Consider the following 23,475-nt stretch of genomic DNA (forward strand, 5'->3'; position numbering starts at 1 on the left):
AATTATATTTCAAAACATACATAATTTTAGAAAATGTGATGAGTACTATGGCTATTTTTATTAAAAGTACTTATCTTTAGATTTATGTATTGATATATTTATGGATGAAATGACATAATGTTTGAGATTTTCTTCAACATAATCCACCAGAAGGGGAAAATGTGGGGGAAGGAAGGGTATAGATGACACACAATTGGGCATGAGTTAATAATTGTGGAAGTGGGTTGATGGGTATATGGGGGTTTATTATACTACTTGCTCTACTTTTGAATGTTTGAAATGTTTACAGTAAAAAGTTTAAAAAGTCATTTTTTACATAATAAGGGACACTTGATATGGGCTGAGTAACAGATGATATTAGAACGTTACTGTAACTTTTGTTTGGTGGGTAACAGCATGGTGGTTATGAAAAAAAATAAAGTCCACATCAGTTAGACCTGTATGCTAAAGTACTGGGTGAAATAATGTGATATCAGGTATTATTAAATATTCTGGTAAGGCTGTAGTGAATGGATTAATGATGGTGGTCATGAGCATGGTTTGGAGGGCTTTAAAAGGAGAGTGAATGAGGAGGTTACTGTCCCTCTCTGCTCCACTTTTTCTAGAATGTGATACCTCACTGTCACTGAAGTCACCATCAAATAAAGCCTTCACCAGATGTGTTCCCTGGACTTTGGACTTCCTAGCCTCTGAAACTAATCAGAGATTGGGAGAGCTGCCTGCCGCTTTTCTGCCACGAATAGAAGCAGCCTGAGGCCCGCGCCAGAAGCAGCTGTAGCAGAATCGGCGCAAAGGAACGGCTTGGAAAGGGTGTCTTTACCCTGCCGAGAACCGGTAATCTTCCCCCAACCCGTGCGCACGACCCGCTGGTGCGCCACGGCCAGCATTGCAGCCGCAGCTGCAGACTGGAAAGGGGAGGCCTGAGCCGGCGTGCGTCAACCCGGGCTGCGTCAACCCGGGCTGCAGCGGTGAACGCGGCTTCTGACCCACACCCCCACCCGCCGTCCCTGGAGCTGGAAGCGAATCAACCGGCAGCGGAGACAGGGAGACGTCCAGCAGGAGCGGCAGAAGCTCCACGGAGACCACACGCCCTGCAGGGCTGCCACTGCGTGATCCAACAGGTAGGCTTCACCGCAGCCACCCGGCTTCGTTCCCAGCCCAGCCCAGTGCACACAGAGCGGGGAGTCCTCCGACAGGGGAGGCGGGAACTCCACAGGGTCCACGCTGCTGCCCTGCAATCCAGCAGCAGGTAGGCTTCACCGCCCACCCGGCTCCATCCCAAGCCCGGCCTAGTGCGCACAGAACAGGGAGACATCCTGAAGGGGAAGGGGAAGCTCTGCAGAGACCACACGCTCTGCAGTACCTCGGAGCATCCTGGCAGCCCGGGCCAGAGCACAGGGAACAGGGAGTCACTGAGGTAGCCATACCAAATTGGCAACCACAGCAACATCTTAGTCAGTCAATAGTGTCAAACCTGTGGACTGTGAAACCCCCTGCCACAATGAATAAACATCAAAGAAAAGATACCAGAAATACAAAAAATCAAGAAAGTACACCACCAAAAGATAATAAATCTCAAGCTCTAGATCCTATAGAACAAGAAGCCCTTGAAATGACTGACAAGGAATTTCGAGTGAAAATTCTAAGGAAACTGAATGAGATACAAGAAAACTCAGCTAGACATCATGATGAAACGAGGAAAAGTATACAGGACCTGAAAGAGGAAATGTACAAGGAAATCAATGCCCTGGAAAAAAATGTAGCAGAACTTGCCGAACTGAAGAAGTTATTCAACGAAATAAAAAAACACAATGGAGAGTTTAACCAACAGGCTTGTGGAAGTTGAAGACAGAACCTCTGAACTTGAAGATGGGCTATTTGAAATAACACAAGCAGATAAAAAAAAAAAAGAAAAAAGAATCAAAGGCATTGAAGAAAATCTGAGAGAGATATCAGACAACCTTAAGCGCTCAAATATCCGAGTCATGGGTATTCCAGAAGGGGAGGAAAAAGGTGATTGCATTGAAAACATATTCAACAAAATAGTGGCAGAAAACTTCCCAGGTATAGGAAAAATCACAGATCTTCAGATCCAGGAAGCTCAACGATCTCCAAACGTATTCGACCCAAAAAGGTCTTCTCCAAGACATGTTATAGTCAAATTGGCAAAACTCAAAGACAAAGAGAGAATCTTAAAAGCTGCAAGAGAGAAACATCAAATCACCTATAAGGGAGCCCCAAACAGGCTAACATCAGACTTTTCATCACAAACCCTAAAAGCCAGAAAGGAATGGGATGATATATTCAAAATACTAAAAGACAGAGATTGTCAGCCAAGAATACTCTACCCTGCAAGGCTATCCTTCCAAAATGAAGGGCAAATAGTATATTTCTCAGACAAACAAAAACTGCGGGAGTTCATTACCACACGACCACCCTTACAAGAAATTCTCAAGGGAGTACTGGGTTTGGTTCCTGAAAAATAACTACCACTGCCATAAAAACCCAAGAAAAATCTAAACCCACTAGTATAATAAAAATGGCATTCATGAAGAGAAAACAAACAAACAAAAAGGCTATCTACTACCTAAGGAACCAACAAACACAGAAAACAAACAGTAAATCAGAAAGCAAGGAACAAAAGACACCTAAGACAACCAAACAACAATCAAAAAAATGCTAAGAATAAACCAACACTATTCAATAACAACTCTTAATGTAAAAGGCTTAAATTCCCCAATCAAAAGACACAGACTGGCTGACTGGATTAAAAAGGAGGACCCAACTATATGCCGCCTTCAAGAGACCCAACTCACCCATAAAGATTCACATAGACTAAGAATGAAAGGATGGAAAAGATTTACCATGCAAACAGAAAAGAAAAACGAGCTGGAGTAGCTATTCTTATATCTGATAAAATAAACTTTAAACTAAAAACCATAAAAAGAGATAATGAGGGCCACTACATAATGATAAAAGGACTGATCCATCAAGAACACATAACAATCATAAATATGTACGCACCCAATGTTGGAGCAGCCAGATTTATAAAACAAACTCTATTAGACCTAAAGATGGAAATAGACACTAATACCATAATAGGAGGGGACCTGAACACCCCACTGTCAATATTGAACAGATCATCTAGGCAAAGAATCAGCAGAGAAACACAAGATCTAAACAATACTCTAGACCAATTGGACTTGGCAGATATCTACAGAACATTCCATCCAACAACCTCAGAATATTCATTCTTCTCATCAGCACATGGATCATTCTCCAGGATAGATCACATATTAGGTCACAAATCAAGTCTCAACAAATTTTTAAAAATTGGAATTATCCCATGTATTTTCTCAGACCATAATGGATTAAAACTAGAAATTAACAACAAACGAAATTCTGGAAACTATACAAACACATGGAAATTAAACAGCATTCTACTTAATGACATATGGGTCCAAGAAGAAATCAAGCAGGAAATCAGAAAATCTCTTGAAACTAATGAAAATAATGATACATCATACCAAAACCTGTGGGATACTGCAAAAGCAGTATTAAGGGGGAAATTTATTGCATTAAATGCTCACCTCAGAAGAATGGAAAGATGGCAAGTGAACAACCTAACACTTCACCTTAAAGATCTAGAAAAACAAGAACAATCCAAACCTAAAGTTAGCAGACGGAAAGAAATCATTAAGATCAGAGCAGAACTGAATGAAATTGAAACCCAAAAAACAATACAAAAGATCAATGAATCAAAAAGTTGGTTTTTTGAAAAGATAAATGAAATTGACAAACCATTAGCGTGGCTGAAAAAAAAAAAAGAAGAGAGAAGATTCAAATAACAAAAATTAGAAATGAAAAAGGCAGTATTACAACTGATTCATATGAAATACAAGAAATCATTCGAGACTACTATAAACAACTATACGCCAACAAGTTTGAAAATCTGGAGGAAATAGATAAATTTCTGGACAGACACAAGCTCCCAAACCTGAGCCATGAAGATGTAGAAAATCTGAACAGACCAATAACAAAAAGGAGATTGAAGCTGTTATCAGAAAGCTCCCAACAAAGAAAAGCTCAGGACCAGATGCATTCACAGCAGAATTTTACAAAACATTCAAAGAGGAATTGACACCAATTCTTTACAAACGATTCCAAAAGATTGAAACAGACGCAAATCTCCCGAACTCTTTCTATGAAGCAAACATCATCCTGATTCCAAAACCAGGTAAAGATATAACCAAAAAAGAAAACTACAGGCCGATATCCTTGATGAATATAGATGCAAAAATCCTCACTAAAATACTAGCAAACAGAATACAGCAACACATACATAAAATTATTCACCACGATCAGGTGGGATTCATCCCAGGGATGCAAGGTTGGTTCAACATACGTAAATCAATAAATGTGATACACCATATTAATAAAATCAAACACAAGGACCATATGATCATCTCTATAGACGCTGAAATAGCATTTGATAAAATTCAGCACTCATTCATGACAAAGACCCTCTAAAAGTTAGGTATAGAGGGAAAGTATCTCAACATAATTAAAGCCATATATAACAAACCCACTGCCAATATCATCCTGAATGGGGAAAAGCTGAAAGCTTTTCCTTTAAGAACAGGAACTAGACAAGAATGCCCACTCTCACCACTCCTATTCAACATAGTGTTGGAAGTACTAGCCAGAGCAATCAGAGAAGAGAAGGAAATAAAGGGCATCCAGATTGGAAAAGACGAAGTCAAACTGTCCCTATTTGCAGATGACATGATCCTATACATCGAACAGCCTAAAGCCTCTACAAAAAAACTCTTGGAGGTGATAAACGACTTCAGTAAAGTAGCAGGATACAAAATCAACACACACAAATCCGTAGCATTTCTATTCTCCAATAGTGAACATGCAGAAAGAGAAATCAAGAAAGCCTGCCCATTTACAATAGCCACCAAAAAAATAAAATACTTAGGAATTGAGTTAACCAAGGAGGTGAAAAATCTCTATCATGAGAACTACAAACCACTGCTGAGAGAAATTAGAGAGGATACAAGAAGATGGAAAGATATCCCATGCTCTTGGATTGGAAGAATCAACATAGTGAAAATGTCCATACTACTCAAAGTGATATATAGATTCAATGCAATCCCCATCAAAATTCCAAAGACATTTTTCTCAGAAATGGAAAGAACTATCCAGACATTTATATGGAATAACAAAAGAACGCGCATAGCCAAAGCAATGCTGAGCAAAAAAAATAAAGCCGGAGGCATAACACTACCTGGCTTTAAACTATGCTACAAAGCTATAATAACCAAAACAGTATGGTACTGGCATAAAAACAGACACACTGATCAATGGAATAGAATAGAGAATCCAGAAATCAACCCACACACCTACAGTCAACTGATCTTGACAAAGGCACCAAGCCTATACACTGGGGAAGAGACTGCCTTTTCAGCAAATGGTGCTGGGAGAACTGGATATCAATATGCAGGAGAATGAAACTAGACCCATACCTTTCACCATACACTAAAGTCAACTCAAAATGGATTAAAGAATTAAATATACACCCTGAAATAATAAAACTTCTTAAAGAAAACATAGGAGAAACACTTCAGGAAATAGGACTGGACAAAGACTTCATGAATACGACCCCAAAAGCACGGGCAACCAAAGGAAAAATAAACAAATGGGATTATATCAAACTAAAGAGCTTCTGCACAGCAAAAGAAACAATTAACAGAGTTAGAAGACTACCAACATAGTGGGAGAAAATATCTGCAAAATATACATCCGACAAGGGATTAATATCCAGAATATACAAGGAACTCAAACAACTTTACAAGAAAAAAACAAGCAACCCAATTAAAAAATGGGCAAAAGAGCTAAGTAGGCATTTCTCTAAGGAAGATATACGAATGGCCAACAGACATATGAAAAAATGCTCAACATCACTCAGCATTCGGGAAATGCAAATCAAAACTACACTGAGATACCATCTCACCCCAGTTAGGATGGCTAAAATCCAAAAGACTCTGAACGATAAATGCTGGCGAGGTTGCGGAGACAAAGGAACTCTCATACATTGTTGGTGGGACTGCAAAATGGTGCAGTCTCTATGGGAAATGGTATGGAGGTTCCTCAAACAATTGCAGATAGATCTGCCATATGACCCAGCTATCCCACTGCTGGGAATATACCCAGAGGAATGGAAATAATCAAGTCGAAGGTATACTTGTTCCCCAATGTTCATCGCAGCACTCTTTACAGTAGCCAAGAGTTGGAACCAGTCCAAATGTCCATCATCGGATGAGTGGATACGGAAAATGTGGCATATCTACACAATGGAATACTACTCAGCTATAAAAACGAATGAAATACTGCCATTTGCAACAACATGGATGGACCTTGAGAGAATTATAATAAGTGAAACAAGTCAGGCACAGAAAGAGAAATACCACATGTTCTCACTTATTGGTGGGAGCTAAAAATAAATAAATAAATTCACACACACACAAAACCCGGGGGCGGGGGGGAAGAAGACATAATAACTACAATTCCTTGAAGTTGGTACGACAAGCAAACAGAAAGGACATTGTTGGAGGGAGGGGGGGAGGGAGGAGGGAGGGAGGTTTCGGTAATGGGCCACAATAATCAACCACATTGTATATAGACAAAATAAAATTTAAAAAAGGAAAAAAAAAAGAATTAGAGATTGAATTCATAGACAGAGAATGGATCAGATTGTCCTTACTAAAATACTTGAGTGAAAAAAAAAAGAAATTCTTCTTCTTCAAAAAAATACTCGAGTGCACTGCTGCTGGCAAAACTGACCTGTTTTTCTTAAGCTCCAACATGGCAGACTTAATTAGGCCCATACCTTGCTCCTTGAATAAGACGTTTGTTTCTCTCAAGTAATGAAATTGATAGTAGGGCCGAGGCTGTGGCGCACTCGGGAGGGTGCGGCGCTGGGAGCGGTCCCAGCGGCCGCGGGTTCGGATCCTATATAGGAATGGCCGGTGCACTCACTCTCTGAGTGCCGGTCACGAAAAAGAAAAAAAAAAAAAAAAGAAATTGATAGTAATAGTTGCTACCATTCATTTAACAGTTAACAGTGTTGGAAACTTTACCAAGTATTTTCATGTATGGCAGTGAATTGAATGATCCCCCAAAGTCATTACAACTTCATCCCCACTGTAACTGTTGAGGGTGGGAAATCCTATCATGGTAGTTGAAAGGTGAGGTCTTGAAGAGGTGATTAAATTCTGATGACCATGCCCTAATGAATGGATTAATAATGAATCTCATGGGCATGGTTCTGAGAGCTTCAAAAGGAGGGCACGTGAGAGTCTCTCTCTCTCTGCTTTCCATTTTCTGCCATGTGAGACCCCTGCATTGCTGTAAAGCCACGACCGAAGAACACCCTCACCAGATGTGTTCTCTGTATTTCGGACTTCTCAGCCTCTGAAACTGTAAGCAATAAATTTTGTTTTCATATAAAAAATAAATAAATAAATAAATAAATATTCTGGTAAAAACAAAGTAAGTGGAAACGAATAGATAAAACAACACTGGCAAAATGTTGGTAACTGTTGAGACTAGTGGTGAGGGCATAATGGGGTTCATTACATCATTCTATTTTTGTGTATTTTTAAGGAAAATTTCTAGAATAAAAAAAATTTTTTTAAATCTCTCGTTGCAAGGAGTAGTCTCAGGATATAATTACATCATCCACTATTGGCAAATGGATTGTGCTTTGTTTTAGCAAGTCCAGCTCTGAGAAAATTCCTGCTTCTGGGATGCCTCCTTTTCCCCCACAGGCACTGTCACTCCTCCCGTGTCAGATGCTACCTCCAGGACTAGCACTCCTTAACTGGCACATTCACACTGGGCCTCGCCTCTGTGTATCTTAGAATTTCAATCTTCCCACGTTCCCCAAAGCTGGGTCAACATCTAAAGACTTCCGGCACTACTGGGCAGAGCAGGGCTGGAGTCTGAAAAAGGGACCTGACGGCTCAACTAAGTGGTCTGACCTCAGGGTTCTGTGGAAATATAGAGGGACTATGCACAGACAGTGCCACAGTGTGAGAGCCAGTCAGCTGTCCTCCTAAGAGTGCTCAGAGACATGATGCAGTCACTGCATGCAACAGTGAGAACAGATGGCACAGGGAAAAGATCATGAGGTACAGAGCAAAATGAGTGTAGATTTGAATCCCAGATCTTCACCTTCTAGCTGTGAAAATCAGGAGAAGCACCTAGTCTCAGTTTTCTCATCTTTACATTTTTTGGATAAACAAACCTATTTCATAATACTTGAAAAGGACCAGCCCATGCATAGCACATAAGCACTCACCAAACATTAGCTATTGCTAATATTACAAAATCAGCAATCCACAAAGAATGTGATTACTACAGCAGACATTATCTGACTTCACAGGCTCTTCAAGTTACCACCAACCCTGGCTGTTAACTTCTTACTCCCACACATCAATCTGCTCCAAGTGTCCATCTCCACACAGTGAACCACTTCCAAAAGTCATTACTCAGGCTTTGGAATCAATAATCCCCGTGTTCTGCTGCCCATTGGCCCTAAAACACTCATCCTACAGCCCCGGATCACAGAGCCCCCAACGCCTCTACCCTGATGGTCCCGGCTCTCTATCGATCAATCCTATGTCCCCAATACTAGCTTCCACGCCTGTATTACTAGCCACTGTGCATTTCCATCAGCCATCCCAAAAGCCCCAGTCCCACGCACACCTGCACCAGACACTCCTCTCACCACAACACGAGGAGGCCTCTACCACTGGCCTTTCCCACAGACTGCTCCAGATGCACTACAGGAACTGAACTGATGAACTAATCTGGGGAAATTCTTGAGTGTCAAGTATAAATTTAAAATCAAAAACACTTCTAAATCTAAGCACATGTGAAAGAACAGATTATTTACAGAGAAAGAATGAAGGAAACCAAAAGACTCTTCATCCACAGTAATGAAAGCTAAATGATATCAGAAACAGCATGTAAAAGACCACTCCTCTGTTAGGGCCTGAGAGAGAGACATTTTCAGAAATGAAAGCTCTACTGAAAACACCCTTTCCGCTCTTATGGAATGACAGAAGAGGGAGGAAGGACAAGAGAAAACCAAGAACTCTCAAGTCAAGAGATATATAATTATAAAGAACAACAACATGATGATGTGATAAGGTGGCCGTTAAAGAGGAAATTAATAACATGACAAAATATGCCTAGTTATTTTAGGAAAAAACAGGGGTGTAGAATGAATATGATGAACAGAAATTTCATTAATCCAATGAAGTATGAAAAGGAAAAGCAAACAATAATAGAATTAAAATAAACAGTAAACATAAAATGGAAGGCATAAAATCAGGTAAGTACATTACTACATTAAACTTAAGAGATAAAATTCTCCAATCACCAGACAGATACTATAGGTTGGATTTGAAAAAAACAAAAGATATCTATTGTTTACAAGTACTCATCTAAAACAAAGACAAATATGAATATAAAATAAAGCCCTAGACAGAAATACACCATCCAAATGCAATAAAAGTGAAAGCAGGGGTGGCGATGTAATATCAAAGAGGAATTCAAGGTTAAAAGTGTTTTTTGTTGAAAATGAGGATCCTATAATAATAGTATCCAAACTACAAAATGCATTAACCATTAGGTGTATGTATGCCCCTCTCCCAGACACACACACACAGAACTACCAAAAAAGTAAACAGAACTACAAAGTAAACTGTTTAAAAAGTGTGAGATTTTTATTGCATCTCTTCCAGATTAGATGAATCAAGTAGACCAAAATCAGGAAAGATAAAGAAGACTTGAAAATTACAAACAAGCTAGATTTAATGCACGTAAACAGAACTTTGTATCATACAAACAAAACATATTCTTTCTCTTGTATCTATTGAACAAAGTTCATTGTGTACATTGGCTTCAAAGAAAATCTTCATAAACATTTAATTGTTAAGACTAAACAGTCTACATTTTCTGATAATACAATACAATTAAAAATTAAAACATATCTTAATAATTCGCGCATGAAGAGACTTTCCTAAATAACTCAGGATCAAAATGAAACATCAAATTGAATTTATATATCACACAAAGATGTAGTTAAAGAAACTTTACAACCCTAAATGTATCCAGCACAAAACTTAAGAAGATAACGGAAAGAACAACAAATTACATCAAAAGGGGGGGGGTGGGAAAAGTAACTAAAAATAATAAGAAAAAATATAAAAGGAGTAGGGAGTATAAACCAAACCAAGAGCCAGTATTTCAAAATGTCCAATAAAATAGATAAACCTTTTAGATGACTGATGTAAAAAAAGAGAGAGAATGAAAGAATGATATATAAATAACAGGAATGACAAAAGAGCTCCTAACCTGGATATGCAAGAGAACAAAATAAGGTAAATGGAAACTTACATGCAACTCCATGGCAATAAAATATTTTTTAAATCCCTAGCGAAATATACCATGATAATTAATCAGAAACAGAAATGCAAACAGACCACAGCATGAAAGACAGAAGAAATCAATCAAGATCTGCATCGTTCACACCCTCACTTATGTTCCCCCACGGGCCGCCCTCACTCCGCCCGCAGACCCACCATCAACGACCCCACGGGCCGCCCTCACTGCACCCACAGACCCACCATCAACGACCCCACGGGCCGCCCTCACTCCGCCCACAGACCCATCATCAACGACCCCACGGGCCGCCCTCACTGCACCCGCAGACCCACCATCAACGACCCCACGGCCGCCCTCACTGCACCCGCAGACCCACCATCAACGACCCCACGGGCCGCCCTCACTCCGCCCACAGACCCACCGTCAACGACCCCACGGGCCGCCCTCACTGCACCCGCAGACCCACCGTCAACGACCCCACGGGCCGCCCTCACTCCGCCCACAGACCCACCGTCAACGACCCCACGGGCCGCCCTCACTCCGCCCACAGACCCACCGTCAACGACCCCACGGGCCGCCCTCACTGCACCCGCAGACCCACCATCAACGACCCCACGGGCCGCCCTCACTCCGCCCGCAGACCCACCGTCAACGACCCCACGGGCCGCCCTCACTGCACCCGCAGACCCACCATCAACGACCCCACGGGCCGCCCTCACTGCACCCGCAGACCCACCATCAACGACCCCACGGGCCGCCCTCACTGCACCCGCAGACCCACCATCAAAGACCCCACGGGCCGCCCTCACTGCACCCGCAGACTCACCGTCAACGACCCCACGGGCCGCCCTCACTGCACCCACAGACCCAGCATCAACGACCCCACGGGCCGCCCTCACTGCACCCACAGACCCACCATCAAAGACCCCACGGGCCGCCCTCACTGCACCCGCAGACCCACCATCAAAGACCACGCCAACCCCAATTTTTCCATCCACTGCCCGCCCCATCACTGCTCCGATGGCTCGTCACGGACGTCAGAGACCCTTCTTCGCTCCGCTCACAGATGCTCCCATCCCTGCACTCACCTGCCCCTCACCCACGCTCTCAGGACAGTGGTCATCTGCCTCGGGCGATGACTAGAGTCCAACAACTGAAACAAGACCCACTTCCCTTTTCTCAGTCCCGCCCCGTCCCAGCGGGATTCCGTACGGCGCCTCCTGGCTGTGCGCATGCTCAACAGAGGCTTCGTGGCCGAAAGTTGCCAGTAGTCGACATGGCGCTCTGCCAGACCCGCTCCTGTTTCTGTAGCTAGGGCTTGGCGCCAAAATGGCGACGCCCATGCAGACACTGTGGCCTGCGGGCGGCCATATTGCAGAGATGTAGAGACCGTGGGGCTGAGAGCTGTCAGACAGAAAGGAAGCAAACGGAGTTCTGTCCCTCTCGACAAAGCCGAGATGCAACCAGAGCCTGTCAGACCAGGTCACCCACAGTCTTTTCCTCGTCCCTCTGTGGACTCAACACTATCAACCAATCGGAGCCAATTAACATTTACAGAATAATCCACCCCAAAACAGCAGAACACACATTCTATTCAAGCATCCATTTAGCATTTATCAAGACATGCCATAACCTGCACCATAAAATAAATCAACAAATTTAAAACAGTTAAATCTGGGATTGCAGTAAGTGCCTGTGAGCTGGGGCAACAGTGTGGATATTTAATAACTACTTGTTTTTTAAATAATGAACACTTGGCTTTTCTATGCACATAATAGTGTAAAAGTTTGATATTTAGGTGTCCGACAAACAAATGCTTGCTATTAAGTTACAGACTGGGGAAACAGCCCAGTATTTGGGATTAAAACTGTCAAAACTGCATGGGTTTGAATCATCACTCTGTCTTGTCCAATGGAAATTTAACAGAAACTTTCAAGCGTCTGGTTTGGGAGTTTAGAAAGGTTTGGTTTTGGATATGTACATAGTTGATTGCTGAATTTGGTCAGGTTTCTCCTGACCAGCTGTTCCTAAATTCTTAGGACACATCCTAGTAAATTACAGTTTGTGAATTAATTGTCATGTGTAATTGTTGCATATTGGATATACCAAATTTGACAATTTAAAAAATATTTCCGTTTAGAGTAACTGTTTGGAGGCCAGAACATGAGAAAATGTAATTGTGTAATGCTCTGAAATGTAAAAAATAAAATAAAGCTATAAGTAAAATTAACTGAATAAAAAAAATTAAAACAAGTGAAATCATAGACTGTGTTCTCTGAACACAATAGAATCAAACTGGAAATCAATAACACCAAGATAACAGGAAAATCTCTAAATACTTGGGAACACAATGCTAAATAATCCATGGTTCAAAGAGGAAGTCTCAAATTTTTAAAACACATTAAGATGAACTAAAATGAAAACAAAATATATCAAAACTTGTGGGATGAACTAAAACAATGGCGAGAGGAAAATTTATACCACTAACAGTTTACATTAAAAAAGAAGAAATTCTCAAATCAATAGCCAAGCCCCCACTTCAATAAACTAGAAAAGAGCAAAATAAACCCAAAGCAAGCAAAAGAAAGGAAATAATAAGGATAAAAGCAGAAATCAATGAAATCAGAAAAGAAAAATAATAGAGAAAAATCAATTAAACAAAACCTGGTTCTACAGAAAGATCAATAAAATTGACAAGCCTATAGAGGAGACAGAAATTACCAATATCAAGAATGAAACAGGAGATACCTCTTTAGACACTGAAGACATCAAAAGAGTAAGAAAAGAATACTACGACTCTATGACAACTTAGATAAAAATGCATCAATTCCTCAAAGAAGTATAAATGAGAACTCTTAAAACATTAAAGTCATTATTTAAAACACCTGAAAAAGAAATCTTCAGGCCCAATTGGCTTCATGGGAGAATTCTAATACATATTTAAGGATTAACACAAATTCTGCACAATCCTTCTAGAATAAAGGACAGAAAGGAACACATTTCAACTGATGTTATGAGGCCATTATTTCTCTGATACCAAATCAAAGACGGAAGAGGAGGGGGAGAGGGAGAAGGGGAAGGAAAAAGAGGAGGAGATTAATATTCCTTGTGAATATAGATGAAAAAAGTCCTCAACAAAATATTAGCAAAAATGGGGCTGGTCAGTTAGCTCGGCTGGTTGTAACACCAAGGTCAAGGGTTTGGTTCCCTATACCAGCCAGCTGCCAAAAAAAAAAAAAAAAAAAGTCAGCAAAAAGAATTTAACAATATATAAAAATAATTACAAACCATGAACAAGTGACATTTATTCTGGAAATAAAAGGCTGTTTGAATATTCAAAAATAAATCAGTGTAATCCACCATATTAACAAGCTAACGATGAACATATTCACATGATCATATCAATTGATGTAGAAAAAGCATATGACAAAATTCAACACTGTTTATGTTGTTTTTTTAAAAAACTGTTCGATCTAAGATGAAGGATACGTTTAAAAAATCAAAATATAAAAATAAAAAACTGTTAGGAATTAGGAATAGAGGCAAACTTCCTAAATTAGGAAAAAAACTACAGCTAACATCAAACTAAATAATGAAATACTGAGTGTTTTTCTCCCTAAATTTGGGAACAAGAAAAATATGTCTGCTTTCAGCACTCCTGTTCTAGGCAGTTCTGGAAGACCCAGTCAGCCGACAACGATTCCCTCCTTGATCAGACTCTTGGCAGGCTCCTCTGAACTGGATAGGGGGGTATTATGTGAATGGACATCCTGCTCATCATAACCCCATTCAGCATGGGCTGTATACGTAGGGTATTAGTCACTTCCTCTGGGGTATTCCACGTTGTATTTTAAGGAAGTGCAGGACAATTCATCATATCAGGATAAACACAATTTACGATAACCTTCATCCAGTCTACTAGAATAGTCATCCCCTGAGGAGCAGGCTTCTGTGTGCTGGAGTCTTGTAAACCCATCTGTGATTGTTCACTTATAAGATGTGGATCTTGCATCAAAGTAAACATGCTCTTCTATTCTGCAGTATTTTCAAACCAAGGGGACTGCTCCTAAGTTTGCCACACTCGCAATCATTTTAGTAAAGGTCATTCCAGAAGGTGGTGATATCAATCCACAAAATGGAACAACTCTTTCAAACAATGTCCCCCAGTTTTCGTAATTCTCTGTTTTTGTCCCTACCCTACCCTTAATATGTGAACTGCTGTCTTGGTGACCAGAGGTCATGGAGGCAGCACGTTATCCCACAACAACTTTTCCTTTTGGTAATGGCTGTGAGATTGCTGGCCATAGCCTGGACTAGCCGAAATCTGAGTTTAGCACAGCACTGGATTTGTCTCAACTCTATCCTTTGCTTTTATTTTAGCTATCATAGCTCACAATAACCAGGCATTGCACATTCAGCCTGTCTCTCATTAGTTTGCATTTTTTTACATATCCAGTGAGCCAACTCCTTGGGAGATGAATAGACCATTTCTAAATGCCATTGGTAACTTTTACGTCCAGGAATGGACCAGAGCTCAGCTTCTGTTTCATACAATGGTTGACTTGATAGCCATCTAGGCATCAAATGTTTGTCATCCCTTGTCCTCTCGTCCGTCCTTTTCCTGAACAGTGTTTTTGCCATATTTTAGTAAATCTGGTTTCTCTATTCTGTCCTATTGATTTATTTGTTTATCTTTATGCCGATTCCATAGTCTAAAATTGTAGATTTATAAGTCTTGAAATTAGATTGTGTAAATCCTTATACTTTGTATTTCTCTTTGTAAGGTGTTTTGGCTTTTCTAAATCTTTTGTATTTCCAGATAAAATTTTTAATTAGCTGGTTAATTTCTATGAGGGAAAGCCTTTCCAGATTTTGACTAAGAATACATTGAATATATATTTATATTTATATATATAAATTTGGAAGAATTGTCAGCTTAACAATACTGATTCTTTATCCATGAGCAATGTTATGGACTGAATTGTTTCCCAAAATTCATATGTTGAAGCCCTAACCCCCAGTGTAACTAACTGTATTTGGAGATAGGGCCTTTTAAGTGGTAATTAAAATTAAATGAGATCATAAGGTGAGGCCCTAATCCAATAGGAGTGTTCTTATAAGAGGAGGAAGAGACACCAGGAGTGAGTGCACAGGTGAGGATACACTGATCATGCCAAGGAAAGAGGCCTCAGGAAGAACCAAACTTGCTGACACCTTGATCTTAGACTTCTAGCTTCTAGAAATGCAAGAAAATAAATTTCTGTTGTTTAAGCCACCCAGTCTCTGGTATTTTGTTATGGCAGCCCTAGGTGACCAATACAAACATGATTTCTCTCTTCTATTTATACAGATTTTCTTTATTATCTCTAAGAAGTGTTTGTAACTTTCAGTGTACAGGTCCTACACACCTTTGGTCAAACTTATCCCTGAGTATTATACATTTTTGGATACTATTATATACAGATTTCTAATATCAATTTCTTCCACTTATTAAAAATTAACTTTTTATTTTATTTATTTATTTATTTATTTATTTATTTTTTGTCGTTTTTTCGTGACCGGCACTCAGCCAGTGAGTGCACCGGTCAGTCCTATATAGGATCCGAACCCGCGGCGGGAGCGTCGCCGCGCTGCCAGCACTGCACTCTACCAAGTGCGCCACGGGCTCGGCCCTTAACTTTTTATTTTAAAATAGCTTCAGATTTATAGAAAAGATGCAAAGATAATAGAGTTTTAATATATTCCACACCCAGTTTACCACATTTCTAACATCTTGTATTATTACAGTACATTTTTCACAACTAATGAGCTGACATTGATGTAATACTGTTAACTAAACTCTACTCATTATCTCAATTTCATGTGTTTCCCCCTGGTATCGTTTTTCTGTTCCTGGATCACATCCAGGATGCCACATTATATTCGGTCTTTATGTTTCCTTGCTTCCTCTGGTCAGTGACAGTTTCTGAGACATTCCTGGTTTTTGATGACATTGACAATTTTGAAGAGTCAGGTATTTTGTAGAATGTCTCCCAGTTTTGGGTTGTCTGATATTTTTCTCATGGTTAGACTGGAGTTATAGGTTCTTGGAAGGGCAATACAGGTGAAGTACCATTTTCATTAGATTATATCAAGGGTACATGCTACCAACATGACTTATGACTGACGATGTTAACCTTTATCACCTGTCCAAGGTAGTCTTTGCTAGCATTCTCAACTGTAATGTTATTTCCCCCTTTCCACACTCTATTCTTCAAAAGCAAATCACTAAGTAGAGCCCACTCTCAAGAGGTGGAGAGTTAAGGTCCACCATTTTAAGGTGGTGTATATACTTAAATTATAATTTAGTACAGATTAATCTCTTCTCTCTCATTTATTTATTCAGTCATTTGTTTATATCAGTGTGGACAGATGGAAATTAATTTTATACTTTGGGTTAAAATCCAATACTAAATTACTTTGTTGTCCAAATTGTTCCAGCTTTGGCTTATGGGAGCTCTTTCAGGTTGGCTTATATGCCTTTGATAAGCTCCCAAGTATTTTTGAAAAAAATTTTAACTGTGTGATAAGGAACAAATAACATAAAATTTGCCTTCTTAACTATTTTTAAGTGTACAGTCCAGTAGTATTAACTATGTCCACATTGTTGGGCAAAAGATCTCTAGAACTTTTCATGTTGCAAAACTGAAATTCTGTTCCCATTGAACAGCTGCTCATTTCCTCATCCATGCAGCCCCTGGTAACCACCATTGTACTTACTATTTCTATGAGTTTGTCTACTATAGTTATCTGATGTAAGTGGAATCATACTGTATGTGTCTTTTTGTGACTGGCTTATTTCTCTCAGCATAATGTCCTCAAGGTTCATCCGTGTTGCAGCACGTGACAAGATTTCCTTCCTTTTAAGACTGAGTAATATTCCACAGTATGTATACACCACATTTTCTTCATCCATTCATCTGGGAACACACATTTGGGGGCTTCCACCTCTTGGCTATTGTGAATAATATCTGCAGTGAACATGGGTGTGCAGATATTTCTTCAAGATCCTGATTTCAATTCTTTTGAATATATACCCAGAACTGGGATTGCTGGATCATAATGTAATTCTATTTTTAATTTTCTTGAGGAACAATCATACTACTTTCCATAATAGGGGCACCATTTTACATTCCCACCAACAGTGCATAAGGGTTTGAATTCTCCAAATCCTCACCAACACTTTGTATTGTTTTTTCTTTCAATTAAAAAAATAATGGGGGTTGGCCCCATGGCTCACTCGGGAGAGTGCAGTGTTGATAGCGCCGAGGCCGTGGGTTTGGATCCTACGTAGGGATGGCTGGTGCACTCACTGGCTGAGCATGATGCGGACGACACTGAGCTGAGGGTTGCAATCCCCTTGCCGGTCAAAAAATAAATAAATAAAAATAATAATGGCCATCCTAATGAGTGTTAAGAGATATCTCACTGTGCTTTTCATCTGCATTCTACTACGATTAGTGATGTTGAGCATCTTTTCATATGTTAATTGATAATATGTATATTTCTTTGGAAATTTCTGTTCAAGTCCTTTGCCAATTTTTAAATTGGATAATTTGTTTTCTTGTTGTGGAGTTGTAGAAGTTCTTTATATATAATGAATATTAACCCCTTAATATATTATTTATAAATATTTTCTCCCATTATGTAGGTTGCTTTTGTACTCTTGATTATTTCCTTTGATGCACAGAATTTGTTAATTCTGATGTACCATTTGTCTACCTTTGCTTTAGTTGCCTGTGCTTTTAGTGTCATGTTCAAGAAATCATTGCCAAATCCATTGTCATAAAGCTTTTTCCCTATGTTTTCTTCAAGGAGTTTTATAGTTTTAGATCTCACATTTAAGTCTTTAATCCATTTTGAGTTAATTTTTGTGTATGGTGAAAGATAAGAATCCAAATTTATTCTTTTGCATATGAATATTCAGTTTTCTGAACACCATTTGTAGAAAAGACTGTCCTTTTTGCATTGTGTGGCCTTGGCACCTTAATCAAAGATCATTCATCTGTGTATACAATCATTTATTTCTGGGCTATTCTGTTGCATTGGTATATTTATCTGTCTTTATGCCAATACCACACTGCTTGATTACTATAGTTTTGTAACATGAAATCAGGAAGTGTGAGTCCTCCAGCTTTGTTCTTCTTTTTCAAGATTGTTTTGGCTATTGGGGGTCCCTTGACATTTCATATGAATTTGAGGATTGGTTTTTTTACTTCTGCAAAAAAAGCCATTGGCATTTTGATAGGGATTGCATTGAATCTGTAGATTGCTTTGGGTAGTATGGACATTTTAATGATATCAAGTCTTCTTAACCACAAACACAGGATGTTTTTCCACTTATTTGTGGCTTATTTGATATCTTTCAGCAATGTTTTGTAGTTTTCAGTGTAACAAGTCTTTAGTCTCCTTGGTTAAGTTTATTCTTAAGTTTTTAAAATTCTTTTTAATAAATGGATGTTTTAAAAATTTTCTTTTTGGATTGTTTATTGTTAGTGTATAGAGATACAACTGACTTTCATATGTTGATTTTGTATCCTGCAACTTCCCTGAATTTAGTAATTAACATTTTCTTTTTGTTTTTGGTGTGTGGAATCTTTAGGGTTTTCCACATATAAGATTATCTTATCTATGAACAAAGATAATTTTATTTCTTCCTTTCCAATTTGGATGTCTTTTTTCTCTTTTTTTTTTTTTTTGTCTAATTGCTCTGACTAGAACATCCAGTACTATGTTGGATAGAATTAGTGAAAGTGGGCTTCTTTGTCTTGCTCCTCCTGATCTTAGAGGAAAAGGTTTTAGTTTTTCTTTGTCAAATATGATGTTAGTTGTGGGCTTTTCATGTATCGTCTTTATTACTTTGGGTTAGCTTCCTTGTATTCCTATTATGAAAAGATGTTGAATTTTGTCAAATGCTTTTCTTCAGCTATTGATATGATCATGTGGTTTTTCTCCCCTTCATTTTGTAAATGTGGTATATGGCATGATTGATTTTCCTGTCTTGGAACATCCTTGCTTCCCAGGAATAAACCCCACTTGGTCATGGCATATGAGGGTACTTTGAAAGGTTCATGAAAAAAATGGAATTAAAAGATAATACAAATCTTTCCTTAAACATTTTTTTTTTTTTTTTTCTTAAAAGATGACCGGTAAGGGGATCTTAACCCTTGACTTGGTGTTGTCAGCACCACACTCAGCCAGTGAGCGAACCGGCCATCCCTATATGGGATCTGAACCCGCAGCCTCGGCGCTCCCAGCGCCACACTATCCCGAGTGAGCCACGGGCTCGGCCCTTTCCTTAAACATTTTGAAGACACTTCATATAATCCTTTTAACGTGCTGCTGAATTTGTTTTTCTTCTATTTTGAGAATTTTTTTTTTTTTTTTTTTGTCCTTTTTTGTGACTGCGCTCAGCCAGTGAGCGAACCGGCCACCCCTATATAGGATCCGAACCTGCAGAGAGAGCGCTGCTGCGCTCCCAGCGCTGCACTCTCCCGAGTGAGCCACAGGGTCGGCCCAATTTTGAGAATTTTTGCATCAATATTCATCACAGATACTGGTCTGTAATTTTCCTATAAAGTCTTGGTGGCTTTGGTATCAGGTGAAAGTCCCCTAAACTCTGTTCTCTTTTTCTCTTTTGCTCCTCTGTCCCAATAATTTTCAAATGACATGTCTTCAAGATTCTTCTGTCTGACCAAGTCTGTTGTTGAATACCTCTAATACATTTTTTCAATGGAGTTATTGTATGCTTCATCTCCAGAATGTTTGGTTTTTTAATAGTTTCTCTTTGTTGATATCCTGCTTGTTCATGCATGCATCCTTTTCCTGATTTCATTTGTCTATTTGTGTTCTTCAGCTCATTGAGCATCTTTAAGATGGATATTTTGAATTGTTTGTCATGTTTAGATTCATAGATCTCCATTTCTTTGGGGTTGGTTTCTAAACATTTATTTTGTTCCTTTGATTGGGACATCTTTCCCTGCTTTATTGCTATGTCTTGTGATCATTTGTTGAGATATGGGTATTTGAAAAAAGAGCCACCTCTCCCAGCCTTTACAGACTGGCTTTGTAAAAGGGAACACTTATACCTATTGGCCCAGCTAGAGATTCTGGGGGCCTCTCAAACCTGTTCTGGGGATGTGTCCTCTCTGGACTCCTGTGTGCAATTTCCCAGATAAAGAGATTTGCCCTTTTCTTTTTAAGAAACTTGCAATTTCTTGCTCTCCCCAGTATCTGTCTCTGTATGTTACTACAGTCTGTCTGGTGCTGTAACAAGACTGCAGCTCTCATATTTGTTCTCAGCAGCCCCCAGGCATTCAAAGTATGACACTGTTCCTGTGAGTGTTCTGAGTCAGGCAAACAGAAATCAGTCCCTTGGGCAGCCTCACTACAAGCCAGAACATAGGACATACACTCCACTGTACTCTTTCTCTCTTGAGAGAAGTTGCAAGTTGGGAGTTTTCTCCAGATTGTGCTGCGGGTACTAGGAAGAGCTATGGTAGGCAAATGCAACAGACCTTCTTACCAGCTTCAAATCAGCTCTTCTTGGTCTTGTGCTCACCAGGGGTGTTGCAACTTCTTAACTGATTTCTGGAGTTTTCACAAAGGGAATTTGATCCATATATTAAGTCAGCATCTCTATGGGAGAGTGAGGGCCTGGCTCTTCCTATTATGCCATCTTACTGATGTCACTTTCCACACACCACTGTTTTTTGAGCACTTCTGTACTTTCTGGCCCTACAAGATGCTCCAGGCTCATCTTGCATATTTCCAGCTCCATCTGTACAATCAGTCATTTTCCCAGGGAACCCTTGTTCCTTCCACTGGATGATGGTATTAGAAACTAAGACTGGGGTGGGCTTACTGCAGTGTGGTGAAGTACATTTCCAATAGCCCCCTGAGTGTACATGGGAGACACATTTTTTGACACCTAATTCATGTCTGAAAATGTCTTTATTTTACATTTATACTTGTTTGATAATATGCTTGGGTAGAATTTTAGCTCATAAGCTTTTCCCTAACAGTTGGGAAGATTATCTTCTTGCTTTGTGCTGCTGTTGAGAAATTAAATCCTTACTAATTGCTATCTCTTGTATATAATCTGTTTTTCTTTCTTTCTAGAAACTTGTTTTCTCTTTTTATGTTCTGAAATTTCAGGTATGTGCCTTTGAGTCTCTTTTCATGCAGTGTGCTAGGTAGCTGGATACCTTCCAATTTGGTTACCTGTATCTTTTAGTTCTGTAAAATTTGTTTACGTTATTTATAATTTCCTGACCTTACTTTTCTCTATTGTTTCTGGAACCTCTACAACTCTAATTTACATATCTGTTTTCTCCCACCTTACATGTTTATCTTTAATCCCTGTAGCATTTGGAAAGTTTCAACGTTATTTCCCAATGATTCTATTGTCTTCTCTTCTGCTATTGTTTTAAATTAACAGGCACATTTTTTTCTCCTCTGAGATTTACATGCTTTATAGCAGTCTGTTCTTATTTTACAGATGCAATATCTTACCTTACATCTCTAAGGACACTAATAGAGTTGGTGGGGGGAGTTTTCTTCTAACTGCATCATTTGATTCCTCTAAGTTGCTTTTGTTTTCTTTTGGTTTGTTTTGGATTCATTCTTCCATGTTAGAGGCTTTCACTAGATCTCCGGAAATTCTAGATAGAGTCTAGAATTGTTACTACAATCTGTCTGGTGCTTTAACAAGACTGCATGTCAATCAATCAATCATGCCTATGGGAAGCCCCAATAAGTTACCCTGGCTGGCAATCCTCTGTGCAACTGTCACACACTCATGCCAGTTGAGTAATGCATTCTGACTCCAGGGGAAGAGGACAACAGAGCTGTGTTTGGTACTCTTCCTGGACTCTGCCGTCTGCATCTCTTTCTTTGGCTGATTTTAATCTGTAACTTTCCCTGTAATTATCTGTAACCATACATACAGTATCTTTCAATGAGTTCTATGAGTGCTTCTAGCAAATTATCTAACCTGAGGGTTGATTTTGAAATCTTCCAAACTTGCAAATACCCTTGTCTTCAACTCACTTGAATTTCTACCACCCAGGGTGACTCTATTACCCTCTCTAGAAACGTCAACTGTGGTGGACTGTACAGAATTGCCTAGCAATGTGGAAGAAGTCCCAAGGCTTCTCAGTGTTCACCCAATCTTTCCTATTTGTGTGCTTCTTCTTTACCCTTCATCCCAGAGAAAACTGGTGCTGAGAATTCTGAACTGTAAATGCTTCTTAATTTCTCCACTGCTAATTTAGTACTGGGTTTTCTTGGGTTTACCAACTTCATTAATACCCATAAGCTTTCAATTCTAAAAATTCCAGCAATTGTTTACTCTATTTTCTCCAACTGTGTAGGTTTGTGTTTGAATGCATTTGTGATAGCAGCCATAGATGCATCATTTAGATCTCCCTTCAAAAGAATCTGATGTGAGTGTAGTTGGTTGACAGCCTCCAGCTGCTGCATTTGTGCCAAGGCCACGCCTCCCCTGGGCTTCTCCCAGACACTGACTAAACAAGGCAGGGGCAAAGCCAGGTCATTTCTGCCAACTCTTCTAAACAGAATCCTTGCTTAAGACTCTCCACTGGCCTGACCAAGACTTTCTTCAGAGTTGCACTGCAGTCTAGCCTTTTTCTAACCAATCTTCTTTCCTTTTCGCTTTTCACAGGTCTCAGACCTACACTGTAATCCGAAGTTTCTCTCCACCTATGCCTGCTCCCTCTCCCCTTCATCCTTCATTTATGTTTCCTCCAATAAATTCTTGTACATCTAATTTTGTCTTGGCATCTGCTTCTTTGAGAACCCAATTATCACCCAGGATTTTGGGAAGAAGTGATATTAAATGGTTAGGACACCATCTACTTTCAGATATCACTATTAAGTTTTTATGTTCTACAAAGATTATAAATTTCAAGGTTCATTAAAGTTTAGGAGAATAAACTACTTCCAACACATATA

General features: G+C 39.5%; 1 protein-coding gene across 1 annotated transcript in view; it reads right to left on the reverse strand.

Annotated features, from left to right (window-relative positions):
- ZNF484 (zinc finger protein 484) overlaps positions 1 to 11,628 on the reverse strand; it is a 48,711-nt gene extending 37,083 nt beyond the window's left edge. The window contains exon 1 of the mRNA XM_063100370.1: positions 11,550 to 11,628. The gene's annotated coding sequence lies outside the window, so the exon portion shown is untranslated. The remainder of the gene's footprint in view (positions 1 to 11,549) is intronic.
- Positions 11,629 to 23,475: the final 11,847 nt, after the last annotated feature.

This window comes from Cynocephalus volans, chromosome 6 (genome assembly GCF_027409185.1).
Source record: "Cynocephalus volans isolate mCynVol1 chromosome 6, mCynVol1.pri, whole genome shotgun sequence".
Taxonomy (NCBI): Eukaryota; Metazoa; Chordata; class Mammalia; order Dermoptera; family Cynocephalidae; genus Cynocephalus; species Cynocephalus volans.